Here is a 15,856-nt window from a genome sequence, read left to right on the forward strand (position 1 = left end):
ACCTAAGTCAATTTGGCCCATACCTCCCCATGTTGTAAAAGACACTGCCAGTTTCTCTTTTAAATACATAAAACACATTTTGGACAGAAGAACCTTGAAATATAAAAGACTTTTTAAAAGTCCTTTAAGAATGTTTATAAAGGCTTTCAGAGTAGCAGCCGTGTTAGTCTGTATCCACAAAAAGAAGAACAGGAGGACTTGTGGCACCTTAGAGACTAACAAATTTATTAGAGCATAAGCTTTCGTGGACTACAGCCCACTTATGCATCCGAAGAAGTGGGCTGTAGTCCACGAAAGCTTATGCTCTAATAAATTTGTTAGTCTCTAAGGTGCCACAAGTACTCCTGTTCTTTTTATAAAGGCTTTTCTACTCTCCTACTGATGTTTATAAGGGCAACAGAGAAGCTTCTTTCAAAATGTTTTGTATTTGCTAGACCCTTTTGAAGCTGGATCCCAAAATACCTGTGACCAGCTTTGTTTGAAAGTCTACCATTGAGAAGCACAGGGAACAAAGTCAGCCATGGCATAAGTGGAAATAACTTCTATTTCTGCAGGACTTGTACTTGCTTATACCTGAGATAAATATGGCCTTTGCAGCCTTTAGAATAGTGGTCTTTTTCCTGTTTATTACAGAACAAGTTTTTCCAACAAGATCTGAGAGAAGGCTGGCAGGAAGCTGTTGTTGAGAAACAGCTATTCCTTTGACATGCATAAGCACTGTAGGATAGTCTGCAACAAACAGTGCAGAGGTCCTTCAAAACAGCTTCATTCATTGTATAACCTTAATTCAGCTCTAGAACACGGACCATCCTGTGCATTGTACAAGTACTGGAGGAAAAAATAGTATGTGATTATGTAATTAAAGACTGTATCCTAGTGCATACATACAAATAAACTGAATTAGGATTGCATAGGCAACCTAAAAATTCCTAACTGAGTGCTTGACTTAGTAACTTTAATATTAAGAGAGTGTACTTTTGAATGTCAGCATTATGAAATAAGATCTGAGTGAATGGCTGGTTCTAACTGTGCAGTAATCACGTAGATTATAATTTGTTAGCCAATTTGCCATTCTTGTAATTATCGTGCCATCCAAGGAATTGGAAAGAGAATTTTAAAAAAAATATTTTCTTGCAGTTTTTTACATTGAAATGTAAATAAACTACCATTCATATTTTAGCTGTTTGTTTTTTTGAATCAACACCTTCAGTTGGCAGTTGAAAGGGAGTGTTCTTGTTGTGCTGGGGAAGTCCCCTCGAGATTCTTGAGTAGGACTTTAAGAATAACCAAACAAAAACATCTGTCCTTTGTGGATTTGTGCCCAGGTTTTACACTGACCGCAGCTCATGCTGGGGCAGACCTATGGGAGTTTAAACAGTGCTGTGTACAAGAGAGAGCTGAGTGAAAAACTTTACACACAATTTAAAAACCTGAAACTTTAAACAAAATTTAAAACACTCAAAAATTTTGCATTTTGTTTTGAATTTTCAAAAATTTTTATTTTGTCAAAAACCTGCAGATATATGGCAGTACAGAGGGCAAATTAGTTCTAAAAATAGGGCCAGTAGGGAGTGAAGTTTTCCCTTTCTTGGGGTCCATGTTAAAATGCAAAACATTCCTGGATGATGGTTGGATGTCCTCAATACCTCACCAAGGCAAGAACTGAAGATGCAAGATGGAAAAGAGGTTACTTAGTACTCTTGAAAATCCAACAAAGACAGAGAAGAAAGTGCCTTTGAAGATGAGACAAGGTTCTGCAACTTAATGGAGGAGCTCGCTGACAAATTTACAAGGGTTTATTCCACATACACCTTGCAGCTTCCAAGTTCCAACCATCCTGACACTTCAAGCAAGGGTTGTGATGTATACAAGCCAGGTCATTTAAGGTTTGCGAGACTTGCACCATCTGCAACTGGGGCATTTTGCCCAGCTGTAGAGCTATCCATCAGCATGAGAGAATTGGAGCTCGTGTTAATTTCAGTTGTTGATGGCCGGTTTCCACTCCTCTAGAATGGCCATCAAAGAAGGGAGTGTGTGCACCTTAAAGCTGGTTCAAAAGAGAAACTATTATTCACAACAAATATGTTTTTCTTTTTTGCTTGGTCAAACTTTTGTTTTAAAGGATTTTTTTCTGTCCGGCACATAAGTATGTGGTGGTATGGAGTAAAATTCTAGGATCAATAAATATAAAAATATATATTATATTTTTTTTACACTATTTATTGGACACTGTAGACGAGCAGACTCACCCCTGCAGCACCTCCTGCTGGTCTCTCAGGGAATTAGCTCATCCAGCATCCAAAGCGCCCTCTGCAGGCTAGTGGTCCACCTGTCCTCTGGCCCCTGTGTCCCTCCCTGGACCCCAGTGCCCTTGTACCTGGGGTGCTGCTCCCTGGCAGTGCCCCCTCAGTACTAGGGTCTCCCCTCCCTGGGGAACCCCCACCCACTATCCCTACCTCACCTCAGTGTAAGGCTACTGCCAGTCACCATCTAGCCCCACTCCCTGGAGCAGACTGCAGTATCAGCCACTCATCACAGGCAAGGTTGGGTTTGGACCTGCTGCCTGGGCCTACCTCTGGGCTGCCCTCTGCAACCCCCAGTACCTTTGGCCCAATGCTAGGCCACAGCCCGGGGCTTTCCAGGCTGGAGGTCCCCAGCTCCTCTGCCTTTCCCAAGCCCTGCTCCACTCAGCTACCCTGTCCCAAGCTCCCTACAGCCAGGCCCTTCTCTCTCTGTGTGTAGAGAGAGACTGCTTGGTCTCTGGCTCACAGCCTTTTTATATATGGCCAGCTGAGGCCTGATTGGGGCGTGGCCCTGCTGTGGCTGCTTCCCCAATCAGCCCAGCTTTTAGAGCTGCAGCCCTCTGCCAAGGTTGTTTTAAGCCTTTCCCAGCAGGAGCGGGGGACCACCCTGCTACAGACACTTATTTAAAACGTATTGTTTTAAAAGCCTATATTGTGTCCATTTGTCCATCTGAAGGCTGGATTCATCTTTTAACATTTGTCAACAATCCTTCTGCTGAATTGGAGTTCCATTCAATTGCAGGGATAGGACCTGCTAGATTTTCTATGAATATGAACTATCTGATTTATGGAAACAAAGGATGAATGAGCAATAAAACCCCTGATTATATTTTCCCTCAGTTATGTATTCCTGAAGAGTAAACTGGCGCATATCTATATTGTTTCTCACAAACACGTGAGCTTTTCTCCCTCGTTATTACCAATGAATGTGTAAACGAATGAAAGTTGCAAAGGAGCAGAACAATTAACCAGAGTCAGTAATAACATTGCTACACTTGATAGCATACAGGGTACTTGCAAACTGGACAGATTTGTTGAAGCTGTTATTTCCCTTTTTAAATTTAATCATGTCTTACTCTACCATTTGTTTCCTTAAATGAAGAAATACACACTCTTCCATAGGTGCACAGCTTTGCAGTGGGGAAGAGACTAGCCTTATTAGTCTTGTTGAGCACAACTTCTTATGCACACTTTGGATGTCACATAAGTAATATTGGATTTTTCAGAAGGAATGGATTCTCCTATTGACAACAAGTAATAATTCATCTTTTGACAGCTTCAACATATTTTCCTTAGCTGGCCAATGTGAACACTGTTGTGACTTTAGGCATGATTCTGATCTCGCTTTACAGTGATTTTACCCAAGTGTAGCTCCATGTCTTCAGTGGAGTTATTCCTGCTTTAAACAAATGTAAGGACTGTGGTAATGTATAAGCATGATCTTGTATCAAGCCATGGCTTTAAACTGAGGTTTCATGTCCGTTACCATGAGATATGCAGTGTTGTTGTAACCATGTCAGTCCCAATAACAGAAGTTGGCCCAGTAACAGATATTACCTCACCTACCTTGTCTCTCTAGTCACCATGAGAGGCTAAGTTACTGATTTCTTGGTAACCAGTTAAAATTTGGAGCGGGTTAATAACGACTGAAAGCTATTACTATCTTATGGTTGTTTAGTGACCTACATGGAATTAACCAATCTCATTTCAATGATTAATGGAGAGGTGTCTGCATTGCAAAAACAGACATGACAATTTGGCATGTTGTCTAACTCCAGCTGGAAAAGAGGATAGAAATGGGTTTGTAGTCTGACAATAGGCTCATACCCTGCCAGTGCCAAATAAGGGCAGCACTCTTCGGCATTATGTTGGCTGCCAGGTGCACGAGTCAAAACACCGACCCAAAGAGTACAGGCAAACTTTATTTAATCTGATTCTAGTTATCCAAAAATTCAGAGTCAAACTGATTCTTATTCTGAATTGTGTCTTAGATACATAGAAAAGCCTTCATCTTATCCCAAACCCTGCTTATCCACATTATTTTCACTTCCCCCATCTCATTTTGATAAACAAGGTTTGACTGCAACTGATAAAAATGTAGCTTTCAAATAAGATGTCTCACTGAATTTTTGGTTTCTTTTAAACAAGATCCAAGAATGAGAGTGTGCACAAAGCAATCACTCTGTATTTGATCTCTCAGTCTTCATCCTCAAAGGAAACCTGCACACCACCTTCAAAAGATGAGCCTGAGAGCTTAAATTCATAATTTTGCTAGACACTAAAAATAATGGACTGAATAGAAATACTGGATTTATTACAACAATCATTAACCCACTAACCCCCCCCCCCCAGACTCCCTTTCCTCTTCCCATGACTGGAGGGGCATTAACAGGCCCCTTCACCTTGAATGGTCTCTTGCAATATGTGTTAACTACTTATGCTAAACGGTCTGTTCCAACTTGTATTTAGCTGTAACACTGAGTTCCTTTCCCAGACCTGAAGAAGTGCTCTGTGTAAGCTCAAAACCTTGTCTCTCTCACCAACAGAAGTTGATTCAATAAAAGATATTACCTCACCCACTTGACTCACTACTCTGAGGCAGTCAAGAGAACTGCCACCTACCTCCTTGTTGGGTTGCTCCATAACTAGTTATCTACGAGCAGGCTGTCACAGTGGTATTCTTGCCAATGATGCCTTTGGTTCCATCTCAGACATCCTCTATATAAAGAGACCTTCACCAAGCAACATCCTCTAAGCATAGGGCTACTCTAAATTCTGGCTTCTGGCACTACTTGAACTCAAGTTTAGCTTCCCCCCAAGATTCTGTTTCCATCTATTCTAGTACTTCTATGACCCTCATCCCTACAGTATCTGAGCACCTCACAATCATTAATGGTTTCAGCCACACAGCACCTCTATGAGATAGCAAAGTATTATTCTAGTCTTACAGGTAGGGAACTGAGACACAAGATAGTTTAAGTGACTTTTAAGGAAGTCAGTGACTGAGCCAGGATCTGAATCCAGGTCTCAAATCCTAATTCGGTGCCCTATCCTCTAGACCATCCTTCCTAGATCTGTTTGAGACAAGCAAAGGGCGCTTTGTGCTCTACTTTATATCAGTTAGAAGGGCTTATACTATTGAATTAGTGCATAAACACAGTCCATTAGCAGGCAGTATTCAGTCAGGAATCTAACTCACTGCATCCTTCGATAACATTTCACTTGTAAAGGTTTTCTGTAAATACTTCTCAACTTACAAGCCCCAAATCCTCCATCTGAATTCCAAGAGATGCACTACTACCCTTCAGGATAAATATTTTAAGGATACAGGAGCTGTTATTAAACCTCTTTAGATCACATTTTCATTACCCGGTCATGTGATGTACTGGCAACAAATTTCAAGGCCTAAATATATGTGGTGATACACAGAGCTGTAGGGAAGTTTACAAAAGTGCAGGGTCTTAGGAACAAGAACACAGCTGAAAATCTACCAATTTAGCAAAAATGCAATATAAGAGCAACAGAAGTCTTCCAAAAATTCAATAACTGTCTTTCTTCAACTCTTTTCCCTGGACTCACTATGCAATAGGCGGGCATAGAATGCTATAGGCATTCTAAACTCACTCATCACCTACAGTTTTTCCAGTAACAGCTCCCTTGGTGCCTATGTTTCTGCCTCCACACATGTGCGCTGCAGACTCTCTCTAGGTATCTGGATGCCTAAGTCCCAGTGCAATGCATGATCTGAAAAAATACATACATTCCTCTGCTTAACTTGCCTGCAGGCCACTTAGCAGATCGGGTCCCACACATGAGCTAAATGGAAGGCAAGAAGAATTTCCTTCAACTTTTAGTCCAGTGGTTAGGGTACTCACCTGGGATAGGGGAGTCCCCGAGTTCAAATTCTCTCTCCACCTTAAGGAGAGAAGGGATTTGGAACCTATCAGGTGAGTGCCCTAACCACTGGACTATGGGATAGTTTATTGAGCCCCATACTGTCTCTACCTGAAGCTGTTCCACTTTAGATAAATAATTAAAGAGTCATTGGCACCAGGGGACTGGATCCTGGGTCTCCGACAGCCTAGGTGAGTGCTCTAATCACCAAGCTATAGCATCATTCACATGCTTGCTTTTTCTCTCTTGGGCCCACTGACTCTTTAATTATTTATACACAGTGGAACAGCTTCAACAAGAGAGTATGTTAAATATGTGCCTGTTAAGCTCTAATGCCTAGGAACATTTATGTTCATCTAACACTGTTTAAATAAGAATAGGAACTTATTTTTGTTCAGCCCCACCAGTGTGAAAGTTCACAGAGTATGATGCAAAAGCTGGGCTAAGCCTTATAGTTTTCATCCCTAGAGTTGACATAGAATTTTTTTTTTGCTTTCACTGTGGATAAGTTCACATGCACATCAAGGGTTAGGTTTGATCCTACTCAAAATCTCAAAGCTCTGTTCAGTAGAATCTGATGACTTGGTCCCTTTTTTAAAAATACCCACTGAAATCATGCATTTGAGAGCAAAACAAACAACTGACCCATGGGGTCTCAAAAGATTCTTTAGTAAGTTTTTCAGTTAATGTGATTTGGCTTTCGATTTGGAACAAAGAGCGAATCCAGGAAGTTCGGAGTGATTTAGAATTTTGTGCAAATATTTTACACGGCTCTACTAAGCATGCATTGGCAAGTGCAGATATATAAATAGACAAGTAAATGTGTATGTGGGTGGCTGTTACTTTCCCACCTGAGGGTTTGTTTGCTCTGTGTGTGTGTGTGTGTGTGTGTGTGTGTGTGTATAAAAAGTGAGATATTGCTCTTGTGTTATTGGACATAAAGTGAGAATAGAGTAAATTAGCACTGTGTGTAAAGATTTGTCTAATGTGTTCCAGAATAAGTTATGCAAAATATTAATTTGGGTCACTCTCACCTCTCTTCAGGTCTCCTCTCCCTACTTTTATAGCCTAGGCACCTCCATCCACCTCCCAAAGGGAAGTATAACGTGGCTCAAGTTTACAGAATTTAAATGAGAGAGCTGCATTTCTAGTATACAATCCAAATTCCATGTCAGGGGGGAGGGATGGCTCAGTGGTTTGAGCATTGGCCTGCTAAACCTAAGGTTGTGAGCTCAATCCTTGAGGGGGGCCATTTAGGGATCTGGGACAAAAATCTGCCTGGGGATTGGTCCCGCTTTGAGTAGGGGGTTAGACTAGATGACCTCCTGAGGTCCCTTCTAACCCTGGTATTCTATGTCACATAAAAGTAAGGGTGGACTAGTGAAGTGTTCATAAGTATTTAAACAACCCAACTGAAAGCCTAGTGATTATAACATATTTTTGTTTACTTTAGACAAAAGTTTTCAAACCTAGAGATCTATATAAATTTGTTCAAATTTTCAGTGTGGCATACTAACAGCCTCAACTTCCATCAGCAGGAATGGGAATGGATCGGACTCCAAATCTCCTATCTCTGCCTACAAACACAGTGCTTTAACCTAGGAAGTTTTCAGTCCCACTCTTTTTCATTCTTCTACAGATAGAACAGAATCACATCTACAACCTACAAACAAATCTATCAATTACGAGATATCAGAGCTTACTCTGACCTTCCCAAAAACATGTAGCTATATGTACATTCTGAATATGCATACATTAATTTACTGGCCTGGATAACCATCAGTAAAATGGGGATAATAATGCTTCCTTTCTTTTCCTTTTTGTCTGTCTCGCCTATTTAAATGGTAGGTTCTTTGAGGCTGGGACTGTCTCTTACTGTGTGTGAATGTACAGTGCCTAGCACAATGGGTCCAGTCTCTCAGTTGGAGCCTCTAGGTTCTAGAGTAATACAAATAAAAAGTAATGATCATGAATCTAAATTTTATACTTTAAATGTAAAACATTAATAAGCAGAGAACTGCCAGGAAAGTTTAAGAAAAATCTTTTTAGAGAACAGATGTCAACATATGGAGATGTCACAGGCCTGGATTGGGGCTGTAAAGCCCATAGGCATGGTCTTTCCCATGTGGGCAATGTGCCTTAAGCAGGCATTGTAGCTCCAGGGGCTCTAGTGGAATGCAAGCTGGAGTAATCCCTTGTATGCCTTTCCAAAAGGTGCGGTATGAGAATAGCTCTGCTGGGTGCTGTAGGGCCAGATTTTGAAAGCTATTTAGACACACAGGGATGCAGATAGGGGCCTACTGGTATTTTCAAAAGCACCTTCTGTCTAGCTCCGATTTAAATCAATAGGCACCTAAGGTGCTTTTGAAAAATCCCACAATGTAAAGAGCTGGATTGATCCTGGTCCCTGTGCCAGGAGAGGCTGGGGTGCACCCCCTTCTCCCCACAACTCCTTTGAGAATCTGTGCAGACCTGGGCATAATCTAGTCCAAGATGTACACATTTATTTAACAAAATCTTCATGAAAAAACTGCTGTGGTCTGGCTTAACCCTAGGCAAGAAATACAAATTCAGAATTAAGTGTGTGTGTGTGTGTGGGGGGGGATAATAATACAAAGGCAAACTGGGGCACAGTGAAGAAAGGACAAGGGGAAGGAATAAGAGACTAAAAGAAAGGGAGGAAGAGACAGAGCTGGAAGATAAAGAGGAAAAAATGAGAAGGAAGAAGTGCTGTTAAGTGGAGGGTGAATTCTTGGGGAGATGGGATGACAGAATGCAGGTGGGAGAGGAAGAAACATAATAAATTTCACTCCTGTAGGAGCCTTGTGTCCCAAGGTCTCAAAGTACTTCACAAATATGAATGATTTAATCCTCAATCCACCCTGGGATGGCAGGGAGAGAAAGTTACAAAATGGGAAACTGATGCATTGGGAGCCAAGTTTACTGCTGATGTATGCTGATACAACTGCAACCTCACTGAAGTTGCAGCCACTAATAGCACAGGTAAATCTGGCCCAGAGAGATCTCTGTGGCTTGCTTTACATGACATCAGAAGTCTGTGGCAGAGCAGACCCAGAATCTGAAAACATCATGCCTAACCTATTCCTTCAAGTGCCAGGAGATCTCATTAAGCACACCCAAACAACAGCATCTCCCATTGGCCCTAAATGCTGAGAATCAATGAAGGCTGTCCCTCTGGAGACTTTAAAATCACATTCATGCTGCAGTAGAATAAAATCCATCCACTGCTCATCACTAAAGTGATAAAACCAGTATCTCTGCCAGCTGCTGCGGCTACCACTTGGATTGATTTTTTTTACACGTAAATAGGACTTCCATCACAGCTACTTTATCTTCCAGTTTGTTTTCATAGAACCTTAGTTCCCTCTCCAGGGAATGCAATTTGATGCCCCAAATCTACCCTCATTATGACAGGGATTAGCTACTTTATTCCAATATTCAGACAATCCCATGGAGCACAGCACATCAACAATCAATCAAATGAAGCTCTCTGAATTGCTGAAAAGAACTTTACCAATTTAAAAAACATCCACCAAAGAAATAAGTGACATGATTAAATCCTGGCTTATATTCTTTTCACCGGATGTGGAAATTGGTGGAAACAGAATGGGAGTGCCACTCCAGAGAGAAAATAAGGGTCCACCGAAGAGATCATTCACTGGTTACTGAAGGCCTGGCAGCTTCTGGCTAGGAGATGAAACAGCAGCAACCATCATGCTGGAGACTAGCTTTGGTCAATCATCTCTCTTAAGACACGAAAGACAACATCATTTGCTTAATGGGACATCAGCTTGATCCTATTCCAATGAAGAATAACTAACTGTTTGTTCTCCAGGAGGGAAGAAACATTTATTAACCTTTTCCACTGTTAGCTTTCCATCGGACAGTCCATACGAAACTTCCAAATAGTCCTGTAGAAACTAATCAACAGTTTCATACCATTGATTCTTTCTGTATAAGCAAGGAAATAACAGTCTTGCATGTGTGCTGTCAATTGAAACTGTTTACTGGATTTCTGATATGCGTGATAGGCATCTGGATGAAGCAATATTTATTTAGCGAATCCATCGTTTTACAAATAAAAACTCACTAATCCATCCACAAAAATAACTGAACTTCTGTGTATGCCCCACTGACTCCCCAGCACTCTTAAAATAATTTCTTGTCAAGTGAACAACCTTATCAAGAAACATTTCGTAGTTCCACAATATTCATGTTAACAAGTTTCGACTAGGGCTAAATTATTTAAAAAAATATTCAATTTTCAGCTTAAACCTAGTGTTTGGCAAGAAATCTTATACGAATTAAGGAATCCACTTAAGGATTTCTAATGTAGCCCTAAAGGAATTCATAAGCATAACATATCTCTTAAGTAATCCTTAATGAATGCTTCAGGGGCATTTTTGCTCATTTCCTGTATTATTACTGAAACTATTCTAGGCTCCCAACATTATCTGAAGAAAATTTCAGAATAACTGTAATATTCTAGAGATTTGAACAGTAATCCAAAAAAGGGGAATATCCATCTCTGCAGGATAATTTTAAGATTCTTACCGGATCAAACGTATCAAGTTGTTATAGCAACTGGAATACTTAGCACTGAAATGTAGGTATTCAGGAGTTTAAAATTACCCTAGCCAAATAATGCAACCAAAGTAATAAAGTAAAAGATTTACCAGGGAATTACATCGACCGAAGAGGCCTAGTGATCACTAAAACTGTAAAACAGTCAGCAAACAAATGTAGCAAAATCTAAATTACAAGGAAAGATTAGTATTTGACAGATTAAAGGAGGTTTAAAGAAGCTAAAAGTTATAATATGGCTATAATGAACTGCTCAGCTCCATAAAATGAATGGCAATTACAGGGCCAGAGCCACAGATTCTTACTTAATTTTCAGTCTACTTTGGCAGAACTCCTATTGACTTAAGTACAAGTCCAGCTCTCAGGATTTGTTCTGCAGTTAGTAAACAATATATACATTTGCAATCTAACAGCAAGTTAGAGAAGACCCTGGATGGAACACTGCAGATAAAGGAAGTTGAACTGCTCTTCTAAACAAACCTGTAGCTTACAGATAAATACCCAAATCTCTACCTCCACATCCTGTCATTGCTCCTCTCCTCCTCATTTCACTAGAACTCACTGTTTGAGATTACTAAATTAATAGGCTCATTCATAAACCAACTGTTGGATTTGCTGAGGCATAACAGTTTAAAGAGTTGTCAGCATTTGTTCCAGTGAAATGCCACAAGGATTATCTTTGGAGGCCTGTTCAGCAGAAAGTACCCAGAGACTTCTCTTTCACAGGTCCCTTCTCTTCCATCTGCACCTGTCAAAGGTTTATTTTACGGAATAACATGGGCTACATATCCACCTTGACCAAGATGTCAAAGTGCCTCCCACAGACACACAACTGAGGTGGCTGATTTCTTATAAATAAGTCCCATTCACCCAAGTGCAGCTCTCTTCCTGATTCATCAGCCAGGGTATTTTTAATTCCTCAAACAATCAAAATATTTTATCCACTAAAAAGCTAGAGAAAGGACCTGCTCCTGCCATTGGACCATATTCTGATAGCCTTGCTCTTGTTAAGTAGTGCCTTGCAGGTACTCCCATAGACTTCAATAGGGGTATTTGATAAGTACGGTATGACTCAAAGAGAGAATGTTACCCCTTGAAATCAATAGCAACCCTTCACTGGCTTTGACGAGCGCAGAATTGGACCAAAATTCTCCTTGAAACAGCAGGTCTCCAGAAGATGTACTGGATTCACATTGCAAAAGTGAAAAACTAAAAACCAAAAAACTTTGGCCAAAACCATTTTTATTGTTGGGTTTTCAGTCTCTGTCTCAATCACACACACACACACACACACACACACACACACACACACACACACACACACACACACACACACACACACACACACACTCTCTTACTTTTCTAAGGAAATCAGGCACTTTCCAATAAAACTTTAGTTTAGCTGAAAACCCAGTTTTCCACTGAATAATGTTTCAATAGAAATTTTTCAGCCATCCCTATCCATAACATCTGCAATAAATTGGCAACAATCCCCTACCATTTGCTTGTGGCAAAGCCATGATTTAGCCCTGTTTGGGGCCTGATTCTCCTCTCAGTTACACCAGCTTAAATCTGGAATAACTATTAGAATCAATTGTTACAGACGGGTAAAACCAGTTTGCATGAGAAGTGAAATGGGCCAATGACATAAAAGTACAACTGTATGATTTCTAATTTAAAGTCATATAGTAACAATTTCATCTGATCGCCAAAGAAACAATAACATGCCTGTGCTGGGTAATAAAACTATACAGGATCACAAAGGCTAGGAAGTGATGAGAAATTAATAACAGGAAATTCCATCACATGACATTAATGCTGGGTCTGTATAGCCATAAGAATAGAAATATTTGAATGGGATGGTATTAACCAGAATAAATGAGAGACTGTATTTGTGATATTAGAAATATATCTTTACTTCATTATGTTATCCTGATTGCTGTTACAGTATATATGCTATACTAATATAAGAAATCTTCTCTATTTTCTGTTGCTAGCCTTGTCTAATTTGTTTCTCAGCTTGTCAATTCAGCCTACACAGCACTACTTGTATTTCCTTATCATGATTACAATCTAGTTGCCATTACAGAAGTTATTTAGGTTTTTTAGAATCTAAAGTAGCGGTAACTTAATAGTGTTTTTTTTTAAGGTGGTATTAAGAATAAATTAATGGGGACATCGCATTTTTTGTTTGATAAATGATTTCTATAAATAAGAGGGCTTTTATTTAAAATTATTTTATTATGTTTTATGTATCTATATCTATATGCTATAGCAGTAGGTCTAGAGCATTTTAAATATTTATAGTTATCCAAAAAATTTGAAATAGTTTCAAGGAATCAACAACTCCTTCCGTCCAGCTGCTGGAGAACTTAGGTGTCAGATCCTGGCCCAAAGACAAACTTCCTTGGACTGCTCCAAAGCACACTTCCTAACTAAACTTGTAATAAATTTTCTCTGAACAAAAAACATAATCTATAATAGCCCGTAATAGACTAACAATTTCCTCAACAATGACCAATAACAATTCATTATTCTGCTTATTAGCAAAGCATTTCTAATCATAACAACAATAAAATTTATGTGTCAAAGGCACCTAAAACTATGGTCAGCTGACCAAACATTCCTTCTATTAAACATTAACTCCCTGTCCCAACCTTCCATTCTAATTAGCAAAACTGCAAGTATATAGCTATAAGGCCTTGCCTCTCTGAGCCTGGCTAAACACATAAATGGCTAACTGCAGTACTATCAAGTTCTGGGGTACATCCAGGAATGTCAAATTCGGGGGTTACAAAGTCATTCTTCTTAAATACCTATGTTTTCTTTTTCAGTGTCTCACCACCTTCTTTTTCCTTCTGTTGCATCTCTTTTTTGCCATTTGCCATAGCACTTCCCACTCCCCACTCCCCAAAGGTGTACAAACAGCTTCACTGTCCAAATGCTGCTTCTAAGGCCTTGTCTACACTGCGAGAGTAGTTCGATTTTACTTGCATCGAATTTTTGGAATCGATATTGCAAAGTCGAACGTGTGTGTCCACACTAAGGACAGTAATTCGACTTTGTGCGTCCACACTAACGGTGAAAGCGTCGACATTCGAAGCGGTGCGCTGTGGTCAGCTATCCCACAGTTCCCGCAGTCCCCTCTGCCCATTGGAATTCTGGGTGTAGCCAGCAATGCCTTCTGGGTAACAAAATGTGTCGAGGGTGCTTTTGGGTAACTGTCGTCATCCGTCCATCACTCCCGCCCTCCCTCCCTGAAAGCGCCGGCGGGAAATCATTTAGCGCACTTTTCCAGTCATTGACAGCGCGGACGCCACAGCACTGCGAGCATGGAGCACGCTGCGACCATCGCTGCAGTTGTGGCCGCTCTCAACGCCTCGCAGCTTATCATACAGGTTTCCCTGAGGCATATGCAGAAAAGTCAGGCGAGGAGGCTACGGCACCGCGGTGATGTCCTGAAGTCTGAGAGTAGCACAGACCTCTCAGAAAGCAGGGGACCCAGCGCCGAGGACATCACGGTGGCAATGGGTCATGTTGATGCCGTGGAACGGCGATTCTGGGCACGGGAAAGAAGCACTGAGTGGTGGGACCGCATAGTGCTGCAGGTCTGGGATGAATCCCAGTGGCTGCAAAACTTTCGCATGCGGAAGGGAACTTTCCTGGAACTTTGTGAGTTGCTGTCCCCTGCCCTGAAGCGCAAGGACACCCGGATGCGAGCAGCCCTGACTGTCCAGAAGCGAGTGGCCATAGCCCTCTGGAAGCTTGCAACGCCAGACAGCTACCGGTCAGTCGCGAACCATTTTGGCGTGGGCAAATCTACCGTGAGCGTTGCTGTGATGCAAGTAGCCAATGCAATCGTTGAGCTACTGCTCTCAAGGTAGTGACCCTGGGAAACGTGCAGGTCATCATAGATGGCTTCGCCGCAATGGGATTCCCAAACTGCGGTGGGGCCATAGATGGAACTCACATCCCTATCCTGGCACTGGACCACCAGGCCACCCAGTACATTAACCGAAAGGGATACTTTTCCATGGTGCTGCAAGCACTGGTGGACCACAGGGGACGTTTTACCAACATCTACGTGGGATGGCAGGGCAAGGTTCATGACGCTCGTGTTTTCAGGAACTCTGGTCTGTTTAGACGGCTGCAACAAGGTATTTACTTCCCGGACCACAAAATAACTGTTGGGGATGTGGAGATGCCTATAGTCATCCTCGGGGACCCAGCCTACCCGCTAATGCCCTGGCTCATGAAGCCCTGTACTGGCGCCCTGGACACTGAAAAAGAACTCTTCAACTACCGGCTGAGCAAGTGCAGAATGGTGGTGGAGTGTGCTTTTGGCCGTCTCAAGGGGAGATGGAGAAGCTTACTGACTCGCTGTGATCTCAGCGAAACCAATATCCCCATTGTTATAGCAGCTTGCTGTGTGCTCCACAATCTCTGTGAGAGCAAGGGGGAGACCTTTATGGCGGGGTGGGTGGTTGAGGAAAATAGCCTGGCTGCTGATTACTCACAGCCAGACAGCCGGGCGATTAGAAGAGACCAGCGGGAAGCGCTGTGCATCCGGGAGGCTTTGAAAGCAAAGTTCCTGAGTGAGCAGGGTAACCTGTGACTTTAAAGTTTGTGTACTGAGAAGCTAAACCTACCCACGTTTCTTTACCCAGTTAATGTTGACTATCCTATCCAGTTACATACCCCCTTCACCCCCCTTCCAACACACGTTTCGAAATAAAAATAGTTCTACTTTGTTAAAGCACACCGTTTTCTTTAATACTGTTTTCGCGGGAATTTTTTAAAACTGGGACGCAGACTGTGGTGCGGAGCGGGTGTAGTGTAGTGGCGCGAATGCAGCTTCTAAACTCAAGGATTGACAGGCTCCGCTGTGGTGGGATGGTTGTTTCAACGGAGCCTGTCACCCCTCCTGATCGGGACTGTGTGTATGGGGGGTCTATGTGACTTTGTGGCAGGGGGAGGACGGTTACAGATCCCCTGCTGTGTGGCTCTGTGATCCTGCCTAAGGACCGCCGCTTAAGATCTGTAACTGTCCTCCC

The 15,856-nt window shown here is 41.7% G+C and overlaps 1 protein-coding gene across 4 annotated transcripts in view; it reads right to left on the reverse strand.

The window, feature by feature from the left end:
* Positions 1-15,856, reverse strand: part of ELOVL6 (ELOVL fatty acid elongase 6) — a 141,097-nt gene that overhangs the window by 16,053 nt on the left and 109,188 nt on the right. The window lies entirely within an intron of this gene.

This window comes from Chrysemys picta, chromosome 5 (assembly GCF_011386835.1).
Source record: "Chrysemys picta bellii isolate R12L10 chromosome 5, ASM1138683v2, whole genome shotgun sequence".
Classification (NCBI taxonomy): Eukaryota; Metazoa; Chordata; order Testudines; family Emydidae; genus Chrysemys; species Chrysemys picta.